The 6162-nt window shown below is 34.5% G+C and overlaps 1 long non-coding RNA gene across 38 annotated transcripts in view; it reads left to right on the top strand.

Annotated features, from left to right (window-relative positions):
• Positions 1-6162, top strand: part of LOC107149875 — a 528547-nt gene that overhangs the window by 382628 nt on the left and 139757 nt on the right. The window contains exon 10 of one of the 38 annotated variants that reach the window (XR_007349142.1): positions 5219-5296. The exons of the other annotated variants lie outside the window; for them this stretch is intronic. This is a non-coding gene — a long non-coding RNA (uncharacterized LOC107149875). The remainder of the gene's footprint in view (positions 1-5218; positions 5297-6162) is intronic. 38 annotated transcript variants of the gene reach the window in all.

Below are 6162 nucleotides of genomic sequence, written 5' to 3'. Positions count from 1 at the left end.
GAGGGGAGGGGAGGGGGGATAGTAGAGGATAGGAAAGGTAGCAGAATACAAGTTACTAATAGGGCATTATGTAAAAATGTGGATGTGTAACCGATGTGATTCTGCAATCTGTATTTGGGGTAAAATTGGGAGTTCATAACCAACTTGAATCTAATGTATGAAATATGATATGTCAAGAGCTTTGTAATGTTTTGAACAACCAATAAAAAAAAAATAAATAAATAAAATTTATATTTAAAAAAAAATAAAATAAAATAATTAAGGGGACAGGAGCCAAACATCTAATTGAAAACTGAGCAAAAATCATGAACAGACAATTCACCTAAATAAAGTGAACTATTACACTTATAAGTTGTTCAACTATAAAAAACAAATAATAATTATGGCCCACTCTCACTAACTTGCAGTACTTTAAGGACAGGACTTCGTGTTTGTTCATCCATTTCTGTAACCTTTGAATTATTCAACCCAGCTTCTAGCAGATCCACAATTGAATGGTGTTAACTTTCACAGTACACAGAAAAATTCTGGAAAACTTAAAGTTGAATCTTATCTCTACTGCAGCTGTTTTGAAAATGTGTGAAAATATGTTTTGCATGTTGTAGCTGTCACTACTGTTAGTGGAGCTGGATCTCCTTAGTGATAAAACAGTAAATATGAATCCAAGCTAATCAACTAAGAAAAAAGTTGGTTTGTTTTGGTTGGTTTTAATTTTGTTTTATTTGGTTGGTTTTTTGACTAAGATGATATTAATCTTAATTGTGAAATCTGCTAAAGATTATAAGAGACAAATATTGGTCAATAGAGAGATGGAGACTTACTGTTCACACATTATATGCACACTATATGTTATGTGTGTGTGAGTGTGTGTAAATATGTACAAATGTAAAATTTATGTTTCCTCAATTAAAATGTAGAACTAATAGTTCATAGAGATCGATGGATAAATTTCAAATTTAGTCTTTTAAAATTGCATAGCAGAAATGTAGTGTAGCTGAAATTTTCGGGTAGTCTGGGATAGACAACTTGCCAAAAGTTTACATTGCATTTGCATGGACAGAAGGAAGAATTCATATTCCATTTAGCCACTAATATTTTTGTTAGTTCTATAGAACTGTATCTTATTAATATTAAAACTCATAGACCTGTATAATGTATATGTTCCATGTAATTGTACTAATATATGGCAAAGCAAGATCTCCAAAACAGAACTGGAATGAAAGGCCAAAATTCTTCATTCATTATGCTAAATTGCTAAGCAAAATTACTTCATATCATTACAAATGATTTTAAAAATTAAACTCACAGCTGATATTGCCTGGAAAATCTGGCATTCATTCATGCGTAGACTTGCTGCTAGCTCAGCTCTGGCTCATTAGACAGCCTGAATCTGAAGCAAATTGCTTAAGATGTAACATATGAAACCAGTATGTTGTTTAAGTATGACTCATCATCAAAACACATCTTTATTTTTATCCCTCACTCTTCCCTTAAAACTGTGTTTAAGGGGTGATCATTATCTAACTCTGAATGAAAATTTCCTGCTGAATATTCATCTATTATATGAACATATCATATTGTTTATCCATTCACCAGTTGAACAGTATCTGGATGATTTTCAATATTTAGGCTACTATGAGTAATGTGAACATGGGAATTTGCATACAAGTCTTTTTTTTAATTGATTTTATTTTTAAATATGTGACAGCAGAATGTATTACAATTCTTATTACACATATAGAGCACAATTTTTCATATCTCTGTATATAAAGTAGGTTGACACCCAATTCATGTCTTCATACATGTACTTTGGATAATGATGTCATCACATTCCACCATCATTGCTAACCCCCTGCCCCCTCTGTTCCCCTCCCACCCCTGTAGAGTTTGTCTATTCCTATTTGCCCTATCTAGAGTTTGTCTATTCCTCCCATGCTTCCCCTCCCTACCCCACTATGAGTCAGTCACCTTATATCAGAGAAAACATTCGGCATTTGTCTTTTTGGGATTAGCTAACTTCACTTAGCATCATCTTCTCCAATGCCATATATTTACCTGCAAATGCCATGATTTTATTCTCTTTTATTGCTGAATAATATTCCATTGTGTATATATGCCACTTTTTTTTTATCCATTGCTCTACTGAAGGGCTATTGTGAATTGCCCTGCTATGAACATTGATGTGCCTGTATTGCTGTAGTGTATTGCTTTATTTTTTTTTAGATAAATACTAAGGTGTGGGATAGCTGAGTCATGCAGTACTTCCATCCTAATCTTTTCAGGAATCTCCATACTGCTTTCCAAAGTGGTTGTATTAATGTGCAGCCCCACTAACAATGTATGAGTATACCTTTCGCCCACATTCTTACCAGCATTTATTATTATCTGTATTCTTCATAATTGCCATTCTAACTGGAGATGAAATCTCAGTATAGTTTTTGTTGTTATTGTTGTTTTTTGTTTTGGGGTATTGGGAATTGACCTCAGAGGCACTTGACCATTGAGCCACATCCCTAGCCCAATTTTTGTATTTTATTTAGAGACAGGGTCTCATGAGTTGCTTAGTGGCTGGCTTTTGCTGAGGCTGGCTTTAAACTTGCAATCCTCCTGTCTCAGCCTCCCGAGCTGCTGGGATTACAGGCGTATGCCACCATACCCGGCTCAGTATAGTTTACGTTTGCATTTTTTTGATTGCTACTGCTGTTGAACATTTTTTCATATTAGCATTGGCTATTTATATTTCTTCTTTTGACAAATGTCTGTTTAGTTCTTTTGATCATTTATTGATTTGGTTATGTTTGTGTTAAGCTTTTTGAGTTTTTTATATATTCCAGATATTGATCAACATGTCAGAAGAATAGCTGGCAAAGACTTTCTTCCATTCTGTAGGTTTTCTCTTCGTGGTTTTAATTGTTTCCTCTGCAGTGCAGAAACTTTTAAATAAGCTTCTGCAGAATTAAGATTGACAAAATGGCCATATTACAAAAAATGTTAAACCAAATTCAGTGCAATTCCTATCAAAATACCAACAAAATTCTTCACAACTAGAAAAAAACAGTCCCAGAATTCATTTGGAAGAATAAAAGACCAAGAACAGCCAAAACAATATTGAGTAAGAAGAATGATACTAGAGACATCACAATACCTGATCTCAAATTATACAACAGAGCTTTAGCAACAAAATCAGCATGCTGTTGGCATCAATACAGACATGAAAACCAATGGATTAGAATAGACACAAAGACAAATCCACATATGATTTGACAAATGTGCCAAAATCAAATGTTGGAGAAAAAACAGCCTTTTAAGCAAATGGTATTGAAAAAACTAGATATCCTTATATAGAAAAATGAATCTAGATCCCATCCTTCACTCTGCACAAAAGTCATCTCAAAGGGGACCAAAGACATAGGAATTAGATCAGAAATTTTGTAACTGCTAGAATAAAACAGAATTGACAACCAACATATTAGTTCAGGCACCAATTTCCTTTACATAACCCTTAAGCTTAAAAAATAAAACCAAGAATCAGTAAGTGGGAAGGCATCAATTTTAAAAACCTATGCACAGCAAATGAAGAAATTCTTTAATCCAATATATGAGTTGTAAATATTTTCTCCTTATTATCTTTCCTGTTCATGTTTTAATGAGAACATTTGAAGGCAATTAAATAATTGATGAAGTCCAGTAGATCTTTTTTTTTTTCTTTCATGGATTGTGCTTTCAGTATATCTTGTTTTTAAAAATCTTAAATTAAGAATTGATAGCTATTTGCATGTTGATATTTTAATCTGAATTCTTACCATGGAATAATTCTTACACATTTATTCTAGCTAGAAAGGGATTCGTAAGACTTGTAGAAAAGATATTATATTTTTCTGCAAATCTCTGAAACATTTGTGATAGGATATAAAAAGAATTTTGCTGGACTTTAATGAGTAGCATTTTATTTGAACCACAAAATTCTTTCTACATGTATAGACCACATGCAGCCATCATGTTGCTTTATCAGTAAGACACAGGTGTGTTTTTCAAGGTGTGTTTACTCATGGGCAGGTGTGTTTTCCAGGTGTGTTTACTCATGGGCAGTAAAGGTATTTTTGAACTATTAGTGGCTGAACTAGCCAATGTATGATTTAGGAATTTTTATAGAAGCACTGAAATTTATTGGTTGAGATACCTGCTTGCATTTGCTCTGGTCTTAGTCTTGTCTATAGAATCATCCAGAAGTCTCTTCCAAAAACAAATCTTAGGAAAAGTAATTGTATAAGAGAAGTTTCTCTTGGACATGTTCAAAAAGTTTAAATTATTAATAAGTAACATTTACTCTGTTTTCTTCAAAGTGCTTCCATTATATTATCTTATATTATATTTTTCAATGAAGTTCCTATGAAAGGAAACTAATATAGATACACACAACTACACACATATATGTCTTTGTACCATACATATTACATGTATATCATATATGTCACCTATATCATAAACATAGTGTATATATATTAGTGTCATGTATACATTATATATAATTTTCATTATTATATTATTATACTTCTCACCTTTTTGATACTCATTTATTGAGTATTGACTTCATGTGCCTACAAGAGTATTATTAGTTTTATAAAGACTATAATGGAATATTATGACATTTTTTTCTTAAAAATAAACTCCGCTTGAAAAAGTTTAGATTTCAAAAACAATTTGCAATTTTCAAAGTACTTTCTCTTCCCTAAAATTTTCAGTTAAACTTTATAATGGCACCAGTAAGAGAGCTGGTTTGGCAAATATTATAGTCATGCAATGGAATAATTTTAACTCAGAAAGAATTTTAAAGGTCATTCTGTCCAAAACTTTTATATTATTTTCATCATATAAAAATTGTTTTTCTTGTTCATTTTCAAATAACATCAAAAAGTTGCCAAAATAAATTTCTTATTTGTCCCTTATTCAACAGATATAAACATCTTATACAACCGGAATCACGGAATAATTTTAAAACTCATAAATTCAAAGTGACATAACACTACCACTATTCTACAGATCTTAATCAAGTTTTGCAGTTGAACCGCAGATGTCCTTTTGCTGTCCTAAGATCTACTGCAGAATCACAGAATTCATTTTCTTATCTCCTGAATCTCCTTTAATCTGGGACAGGTCCTCAGTCTCTTTGTCTTTCATGATGTTGACACTTAAATCAAACTGATTTCTTATTTTGTAGATCGTTCCTCAGTTGTGGCCTTTTCAATATTAGGCAATCAAGTATGGCGATTCCCCAAGACCCCATAGCAAGTTAATGGTGAGCACATTGCACATAAATAGAAGACTGACTTCTGTATGTAAACTTTATCCCAAGATTTTGGAAGATGTATCAGTTGCCTTAAGGGGACGAGGGTGGGGACTGATACAAATAAATAAATTAGTGCATTTGTTCAACAATTGCAAAATCTGTGCAACACAGATCTGTCTCCAGTAACTTACCGTTTTCCTAGGAAATCTTTGTTTTCGTGCTAAGTCCTGAAACTGCATGCAAAGGTGTGTGAAAACTAAAAGAGCGCAAGTCACAGTTTTGAGTTTCTTTATTGCTTTTACCTTCTAGTACTTGGTAGTGCGGAGCAAGTCCTGTGTGCTACCACTAAATACTTACAAGGCTAGTAGCAATGTGTCTTTCAAATGGCACTGTGCAAGACTGCTTTTAGTCAGAATGAGTGCTGTACAAGGTCAGGAAAAGGGAGTTAAGTGTGGTGACTGAAGAGAGAAGCCGCAAACAAACACACAAGATCAGACATCACTGGACTCTCTCTCTCTTGCTTTCCATACACAATCCCCATCGGATATGGGCTGCTGTTCTTCAGTGTCTTTCAGCCAGGACACATTGTCTGTGCTGTGTAGCTCAAGGTGTCCATTTACAGAGATCAAGAGGGAAAAAGTAGGAAAGTCCCCACCTCCTCCCCAAGAGGCTGGCAAGAGTCCACAACCAGAGGTGCGGAGAGCACATGGGGAGGGTCCGCGGCTGTGCACTTGTGTACCAGGATCTGGTCTTGCAGCGGTGCTGAGCTGTGTGCCGAGCCAGCTCAGCACCTGGGTCTCCGCAGCTGGCGCCCCAAGTGTGAGCTGTGCTGGCACCCACGGTCCCGAGACTGAGGCTGCAGCCCGCAGCCCGCG

This window comes from Marmota marmota, unplaced genomic scaffold (genome assembly GCF_001458135.2).
Source record: "Marmota marmota marmota unplaced genomic scaffold, marMar, whole genome shotgun sequence".
Lineage (NCBI taxonomy): Eukaryota > Metazoa > Chordata > Mammalia > Rodentia > Sciuridae > Marmota > Marmota marmota.
The sequence above is the reverse complement of the archived record's forward strand: the minus strand, read 5'-3'. Positions and strand labels throughout refer to the sequence as shown.